Raw genomic sequence first — 9,187 nt, 5'->3', positions numbered from 1 at the left:
CCCTCTATTGTTCCCACTCTCTTTCTCCCCCTCATGTTTCTATCACCGTCTATTGTTCCCACTCTCTTTCTTCCCCTCATGTTTCTATCACCCTCTATTTTTCCTACTCTCTCTCTCTCCCTCATGTTTCTATCACTTCTATTGTTCCCACTCTCCGTCTGTCCCTTGTGTCCCCACAACTTTATATTGCTCTCTCTGTCCCTTGTGTTGCTGTAATTTCCCTCATTGGTCTTCAGTAAAATATCTGGAATTAAGAATCTAAAGATGACCATGAATCCATTATTGGAAAAACCCATCTGGTTCACTAATGTCCTTTAGGGAAGGAAACTGCCATCCTTACCTGGTCTGGCCTACATGTGATTCCAGACCCGCAACAATGTGGTTGACTCTTAACTACCCTTTGGGCAATTAGGAATGGGTAATAAATGCTGCCGAGCCAGCGACGCCCTCGTCCTGTTAATGTATAAAGGAATCTCCAAATGAATCTGCCTCTGCATTCCATACCATATCTCTCACTAAATCCTGTTCATCTGTCACTATGGTGCTCACTGTCCCACACCCTGGATCCTCTTCCCAACAACTGTAAAATTCTTGGACAAAAACAGAAATTGCTGGTGAAACTTGGTTCTGAAGGATGGTCACCTTCATCATGAAATGTTAACTCTATCTCTCTCTCTCTCTCATCACAGATGCTGCCAGACCTGCTGAGTTTCTCTAGCAATTTCTGTCTCAGATTTCTGCAGTGTTTTGTTTTATTTGACAGTTCTCAGCCTTGTTTGCTCCTCCTAGTATGGCCTCACTCTTCCCTACCTCTGTAACATCCGGTGAGCCCACCACCCTCTGGGATCTCCTCTGATGCCAGCCCCTTGAAGAATTCCCAATTGACTTCCCATCACCTGGACTTCCCATCATCAGCCTCCCTTGAGTTCTCTCCCTCATTGTCTGCTTCTCCTTTAAGATGCTGATAAGGTCAGCTGTCCAAATATGTGCCTCAAAGCCGAGATTTTTTTGTTCATCGCTCATGATGTTTCGCTATGTGAGAGGCTCGCACAGTGGCGACTGGAGGAACAGAAACGCTAAAGGCTACGGAGAGGGAAAGATGAACTTTTGAAGCTGTTTCAGTTTTAGTAACATCAATTTAATATTAATTTATTCAGCTATTTATCAAATGAGCAATTGATTCAGTAATTTATTCTGTAATCCAAATGGCACTGGAATGTGGTGTCATTATCCACTTTTCACTGTACCTAGGCACAAGTGGCAATATTGAATAAATCTAATGAACCAAATCTAAATAAATCTAAATCGACATGCAATGAAAACTGGAAATTGCTGGAGAAACTCAGCAGGTCCGACAGCCTATGTGAAGAGAGAAACAGAGTTCACGTTTTGAGTTGAGATGATTATCAGAGCTGAAGAAATGTTGCTTATTTTTTCTGTTGTTAACATAGCCATCTTGCTTCAGAAGGACTGAGGGCAGGAAGGAGAATAATTCTTAGCTTAAAGAGCATTAATTCCTCAGTCAGCATTAAACAGAGGCATCTATTACTTTAAAGCAATGTGGCCTGTGATAGAGGTATCTGAAAAAAATACAGCAGGAACTCATGTGTACATTGTATAAGACCATAAGACCTCGGAGCAGAATTAGACCATTCAGTCCATTGAGTTTGCTGTGCTATTCGATCATGGCTGATATATTTCTCAACCGCATTCTCGTGCCTTCTTCCCATTATCCTTCATCCCCTTACTAATCAAGAACCTCTCCATTTCTGCTCAATCACACTCAATGAAATCAGAGTTACCATTTCGGCTCCTGTGACCCTTCAGAGCGTTATTCCGTTACATCTGATTCCAGCTTCTCCCCCTCAAACTGCCGGGTGAGTTTGATCATGTTGTGGGTCAATACCCCGTCGGGCTTCCTTCACCTTAAGCCCCCCCATCGAGTCGGCTCCACTATCCAATGGGATCCTGTCGAATCAGCTCGTGCTTCGCTCCATTTCGCAGCTGATTTCAGTTTGATTGGTGAGGACCAGGAGTCAGGAGTTTATATTGTGGACGAATGTGTGGGGTGATTTCCCCTTTACCCAGAGGAGAGGCTGTGCCTAATATGTGCTGTTGGACGGTAAGGGTGGGCACTCTCCTTTGAAAGTAAAACTGGACCCAGTTCTGACAGGGGGCAGGGGTCATGTCATATGGAAGATAAGGGGTCAATTGCAAAGTTGAAACAAAACAGACTCCTTCAGAGAGGAGACGGTGAAATTTCTGAAGTTGCTGTAGCGACAGCTAGTCCTGGTCAGGGTGAATGTTCAAATCCTTCCCCCACAGAAGTACGAACTCTTAGATCAGTCTGTGGTAGGCAAACCATCAGACATCAGTCAGTATGGCTGAGCACTTTGAGGTGAAATGGTGACCTTCCAATTACATTCAAATACAAGAGCTCAGGAACGGAGAGAGTCCCTCTTGCATACTTTGAGCTTCACATGAGCACACGATGAGTTGTGATAGTATAGAGGAGGCTCAGGGTGAGAATGTTCTCTGCAGAATTACAGAATTCTGACAGCACAGAAGCAGGCCATTTGGCCCATCATGCCTGCGCCAGCTCTAATGCCTGTTGCCAATCGCCTGCCTTTTCCTCATGTCCCTGAACAGTATTGCTATCCAATTAACAATCTAATCTTCAGCTATTCGCCTATTCCAGAGATAAACCAGGTGATTAAGGCAGAACACGGACAGAATATAAAGAAAGGCTCTTGTGCAGCACACCCCTGATTTGTACCTTACAGTTTGTGGCAGTCAGTTTTAGTTCAGATAACAGGATAAGCTCAAAGGAAATTTCATCCTGTTACATACTCACTTTAATAAATTTTGATTTCAACATCCGCTCACTCATTGTAATGACCCACATACTGATTTTTAATTTACTCATTGTCACTGGCTGGGTCAGCATTTTTTGTCCATCCCTAGGTCCCCTTTACAACGTGGTGGCAAGCCATCTTCTTGAACCACTGCAGTGCTTTCGGTACAGAATACCTACATTTGGCCCATCAAGTCTGCACCGACCCTCCGAAGAGCATCCCAGCCAGTCCCCCAAGCAACCCGTGTGGTTACCATGGCCAATTCACCTAACCCACGCATCTTTGAACTGTGGGAGGACACCCACGCAGACAATGTGCAAATTTCACACAGTCACCCGAGGCTGGAATCGAACCCCAGTCCCCGGTGCTGTGAGCCAGCAGTGCTAACCACTGAGCCACCGTGTCACCCAGCATAGGGCAGTGGATCCACAATGCTGTTAGGGAGAGGTTTCCAGGATTTTAGTGGCCATAGGTTTGGAAGATGCTGCCAAAGGAGCTCGGGTGAATTTCTGCCGTACATTTCTTGTAGATTGTACACACTGCTGCAACTGCTACTTGGTAGCATGATGATGATGAAGGAGCAACCAAGGATGATCGATGATTGAAATAAACTGGAACCAGCAGGTATAGCATGAAAATGACCATATATCTGATAGAATAAGACCATAAGATATAGGAACAGAAATAGGCCATTCAGTCCATCAGGTCTGCTCCACCATTCAATCATGGCTGATATGTTTCTCAACCCCACTCCCCTGCCTTCTCCCCATTACCTTTGATCCCCTTACTAATCAAGAACCTATCTGCCTCTGTCTTAAATACACTCATGAGTTGGCCTCCACAGCCTTCTGTGGCAATGAGTTCCACAGATTCCCCACCCTCTGGCTGAAGAAATTCCTCCTCCTCCTAGTTCTAAAGGGTTATCCCTTCACTGTGAGGCTGTGCTGTATGATCTCCTACTGGTGGAAAGATCTTCCCCTATCTGGGCCTACCAATATTCTGTAAGATTCAGCCAGATCTCCCCCTCATCCTTCTAACCTTCATTGAGTACAGACCCAGAGTCCTCACAGCTCCTCATATGACAATCTTTTCATCCTGGGAGCATTCTTGTGAACTTCCTCTGGATCCCTTCCAAGACCAGAACATCCTTCCTTAGATACAGGACCCAAAACTAGGCCTAGGATATGATTAATTAAGGCAGAGAGATTTTGTTTTGTGATTATCTCTCTGCCTTAACTAATCAGATCTTAGGTCATCCCTTCACTTGCAATTCGGCTGTTGATACTTTACTCCCACCATCTGACACTTTCGATCACCTGCAAAGACTTGTTATTCAGCCTGTTGACACTCCACTTATACCATTTGTACCCATATTTTGAAACGCTTAGTTACTTGGAATTATCTTGCAATTATCTCTCTGCATATAAATTCTGTGCCTGTGCGCTTCCTTCTACTTCACCTGACAAAGGGGCAGTGCTACGAAAGCTTGTGATTTCAAATAAACCTGGTGTCATGTGACTTCTAACTTTGTCCACCCCAGTCCAACACTGGCATCTCCACATCTCAGTTGCTATACAGCCTTATAGGTTACAAAGGCACACACAGTCATAATATGAGACTAACTAGACAGCTGTTACAAAGACCCAACATGGCACAATGGGTAAAATGGCTGTACTTCATATTTCTGCAGTGTATATGCATTTCTCTGTTTCCATCTTTCAAAAAAAAACTTGTTTTTGAGACAACTCCACCTTTGGATTTTTCACGGCCAGATTTGGTTCTAGCACATTACCTATGTGCCCTGTCCTGGATTCACAGATCTATTAAAACTACCATACCTCACCAAACATCTTTCAGCAATGTCTTCCTTATAAATGCATCTGTGCCTGGGCCCCTAGTGATCATATCATCTCTGCGAACACCACAGAAAGCCCATCATGTCCTGCAATTGGACTGTCTTGCTAAAACCCATTTTAGGCTAACTGTTATTTGTTGAGAGAGTCAGTGCATGGAATTGAACAGCCTGCTAAAATTCTCCATGTGAGAGAATTGTGTGCAGTCTAACTGTTTACAAAAACAGCACAGATCCCAGTATTCCTAGATTGGATTTCGGCAGTCTTTGATATAAGCTTTCAAACTCCATGACCTATTCTTTCGTGGAGTGAACAAGCTCCAGACCATAAGGAACAGGAGCAGAAGTAGGCCATTCAGCCCATCGAGCCTACTCCATCATTTTATAGTCTCATGGCAGATCCAGCATTCCTCACATTCACTTTCCTGCCTTTTTCTCTTAACCGTTAATTCCCTGACTGATCAAGAATCTATTAATCTCAGCCTTAAATATACACAAGGACTCTGACCCCACAATTCTCTGTGGTAAGGAGTTCCAAAGACTCACAACCCTCTGAGAGAAGAAATTCCTCCTCATCTCAGTTTTAGATTGGTGCCTCTTTATTCCGAGACTGTGCCCTCTGGGTCCTAGACACTCCCATGAGGGAAAATGTTCTCTGAGCAGTTACCCTGTCAAGCCCCTTAAGAATGCAATATGCTTAAATGAGATCACCTCTCATTCTTCTAAACTCCAGTGAGTAGATTCCCAACCTGTTTAGCTTTTGCTCAGAAGACAATCCCACCCTACCATGGAGCGGCTTAATGAAAGAGCAAAATACTGCAGATGCTGGAAACTGTACTGAAAAGAAAAAATGCTGGTGATCACAGTGGATCAGGCAGCATGCATGGAGAGAGAGCAAGCTAACGTTTTGAGTGTAGAGAAGAGTTATTTAGACTTGAAACTTTAGCTTGCTCTATCTCCATGGATGCTGCCTGAGCTGTTGCGATTTCCAGCATTTGTTGTTTTCATCTTAATGAACCTTCTCTGAACTGCCTCCAATGAAACAATATGTTTTCTTAAATAATGGGGCTAAAACTGCTCGCAAGTACTCCAGAAGTGGTCCCACCAGCACCTTGTACAGTTGCAGTAAGACTTCCTTACTCTTCTATTCCAAACCCCTTGAAATAAGGGCCAACATTCCATTAGCCTTCCTAATTACATGCTGGGCTGAAGGGCCTTTTTCTATGCTGTAGAAACTCTGTAATTCTGAGCCAAAAACAGGAATTGCTGGAGAAACTTAGCCGATCTGGCAGAATCAGTGGACAGAAAGCAAGGTAAATGTTTTGGGTCATAGAATATAGAAGAGTACAGCACAGGAACAGGCCCTTTGGCCCACCATTGGGGCAGCACGGTGGCTCAATGGTTAGCACTGCTGCCTCACGGCACCAGGGACCCAGGTTCAATTCCACCCTCGGGTGACTGTCTGTTTGGAGTTTGCACATTCTCCCTGTGTCTGCGTGGATTTCCTCTGGGTGCTCCGGTTTCCTCCTGCAGTCCAAAGGTGTACAGGCTAGGTGGATTGGCCGTGGAAAATTGCCCATAGTGTTGGGAGATGTGTAGATTAGGTGGGTTATAGGGGGATGGGTCTGGGTGGGATGCTCTGAGAGTCAGTGTGGACTTGTTGGGCCAAAGGGCCTGTTTCCACACGGTACAGATTCTATGTTGTGCCGAACATGATGCCAAATGAAACTAATCCTTTTTGCCAGCCCTTAGTCCATATCCCTCCAATCCCTGCATATTCATGTGGTATCAAAAAGTCCTTTAAATGCCCCTATCGTATTTGCCTCCACCATCACCCCTGGGAGTGCATTCCAGACTCCTACCACTCTCTGGGTATAAAACTTGCCCCTCACATCTCCTTCGAACTTTCCTCCCTCACCTTAAATGCATGCCCCCTAGTAGTAGACATTTCAACTCTGGGAAAAAAGATTCTGCCCATCAACCCTATCTATGCGTCTCATAATGTTATAGGTTTCTGCCAAGTTTCTCCTCAGCCTCTGCTGCTCCAGAGAAAACAACCCGAGTTTTTCTAGCCTCTCCTTATAGCTCATACTGTCTAATCCAGGCAGCATCTGGTAAACCTCTTCTGCACCCTCTCCAAAGCCCCCACATCCTTCCTGTAATGTGATGACCAGAATGGAACACGGTACTCTAAGTGTGGCCTAACCAAAGTCTTATAAAGCTGTAACAGGACCTCCTGACCCTTCTTCAGAATGCTAACTCTGCTTTCTCTCCACTGATGCTCCCAGACCTGCTGAGTTTCTCCAGCACTTTCTGTTTTTGTTTCTGATTTCCAGCATCCACAGTTCTTTGTTTTTTTCCCCTATCATTGTAAATGTTGCTGCAACTGTACAGGGCATTGGTAAGACCACTCCTGGAGCACTGCGTACAGTCTAGTTTCTTGCTTGAGTCCCTCCTTTGGAAGCAGTTCAGTGAAGGTAGACTGGGCTGATTCTTACAATGATGGAATTGTAATAAAGGTTGAGCAGTTTGAACCTTGTACTCATTGGAGTTTAGAAGAATGAGAGTTGATCATGTTGAAACACACAAATTGTGAGGGAGGGCATAACAGGATAGATGCTCAGAGAATGCTTCCTCTTGTGGGTAAATCTAAAACGAAGTGATGCAGTTTCAAAATAAGTGACCTACTATTAAAGAGAGAATGAAGAGGAAGTTCTTTCTCAAAGGATTGTCACTTATTGGATTGCTTTTCCCCCAGAGAGCAGTGGAGGCTTCGTCTTTGAATATATTCAAAGCTGAGTTGATACTAAAAAAGGGGTCTCAAGGGTTATAAGGGATAAGTGAAATCAAGGCCACAAAAGATCAGTCATCATCTCATTGAAAAGCAGAGCGGCTTCATGGGTCCAAATAGCCTCCTCCTACTCATAGTTCTTAGGATCCTACGAACATTGTTACCAGCAGGTTGCTCTTCAGGTTACATACGGCCTTGCCACTATATCGTTTTTCTCCTTCACTTTGATGAAATCCAATGCTGTAGCATTGTGGGTCTACCATACACCCAATGGGCTACAGCGGTTCAAGAAGGCAGCTCACCACCACCTTCTCAAGGGCAACTAGGGGCAGGTAATAAAAGCTGGCCTCACCCAGCAAAGTTCACATCCCATGATTCAACAAAATAAAAATAAAATTTTGTGGCATCTACCACTGAAAGAAAATTGGAAGTGAGAATGTCTTTCGATAAAGACCCATAAGTGGTTAGTGATCCGAGTTTATTTCTGCTTAATTAGTCATGCTGTGTAATATGCATGGCATGTGGTGTATTAGTTTACAATGACCTCATCTTGCCTTCAGATTCTGCTCCATTGAAAAACTCTTGTCCCCACTGAGATGACTGCACTTCTTAATTATAAATTTTACTCAAGTCTTGCTCTTTTCTTAGTTTTATTTATTCATTTCTAGTATGCCCCGCAATTATTGCCCATCCCTAATTGCTCTGGATAAGACAGTAGTGTGCTGCAGCTTGAATCTCTGCAGTTCAGCGGGGTTTTGGTCCATCCACGGTTTTGTTGTGAAGGGTGTGTGAAGATTTTGACCCAGTGAAACTGAGGGAATGGCAAATTAGTTCTAGGATCATGTGGTGTGTGACTTGGAGGAGATAGATTCATACAACACGGTAACAGGCCCTTCAGCTCAATTTGTCCATGCTGACCAGATATCCGAATCTGACCTAGTCCCATTTGCCAGTATTTGGCCCATATCCCTCTAAACCCTTCCTATTCATATACCCATCCAGATGCCTTTTAAACGTTGTAATTGTACCAGCCTCCACCACTTCCTCTGGCAGCTCATTCCATACACGCACCACCCTCTGCGTGAAAAAGTTACCCTTTAGGTCCCTTTTACATTTTTCCCCTCTCACCTTAAAACCACGTCCTCTGGTTTTGGACTGCCTTACCCTTGGGAAAATCCTTGGCTATTCACCTTATCCATGCCCTTCATGATTTTATCAACCTCTATTAGGTCACCCCTCAGCCTCCGGTGGTTCAGGGAAAATAGCCCCAGCCTATTCAGCCTTTCCCTGTAGCTCAAACCCTCCAACCCTGGCAACATCCTTGTAAATCTTTTCTACACCATTTCAAGTTTAACAACATCCTCCCCACAGCAATTGGAATTGGAATTGGAATTGTACACAGAATTCCAAAAGTGTGGAGACCTCCTGACCTAGCATGGCAGACTGTCGGCCTGGCGTGGTGGTCTCTCAGTAGCCTGGCATGGTGGTCTTTCAGCGGTATGTGGTGGTCTTTCAGTAATCTGGCATGGTGGTCTTTCAGCGGTATGTGGTGGTCTTTCAGTAATCTGGCATGGTGGTCTTTCAACAGAATGTGGCTGTCTCTCAGTAGTTTAGCATGGTGGTCTTTCAGCGGTATGTGGCTGTCTCTCAGTAGCCTGGCATGATGGTCTTTCGGTGGTATGTGACTGT

At 44.6% G+C, this 9,187-nt stretch overlaps 1 protein-coding gene across 1 annotated transcript in view; it reads left to right on the top strand.

Annotated features, from left to right (window-relative positions):
- Positions 1 to 1,566, top strand: part of LOC109923921 (sepiapterin reductase) — a 3,881-nt gene extending 2,315 nt beyond the window's left edge. The window contains exon 2 of the mRNA XM_020523950.2: positions 1 to 1,566. This exon is cut by the window's left edge and continues 856 nt beyond it. The gene's annotated coding sequence lies outside the window, so the exon portion shown is untranslated.
- Positions 1,567 to 9,187: the final 7,621 nt, after the last annotated feature.

This window comes from Rhincodon typus, chromosome 1 (assembly GCF_021869965.1).
Source record: "Rhincodon typus isolate 14 chromosome 1, sRhiTyp1.1, whole genome shotgun sequence".
Taxonomy (NCBI): Eukaryota; Metazoa; Chordata; class Chondrichthyes; order Orectolobiformes; family Rhincodontidae; genus Rhincodon; species Rhincodon typus.
The sequence above is the reverse complement of the archived record's forward strand: the minus strand, read 5'-3'. Positions and strand labels throughout refer to the sequence as shown.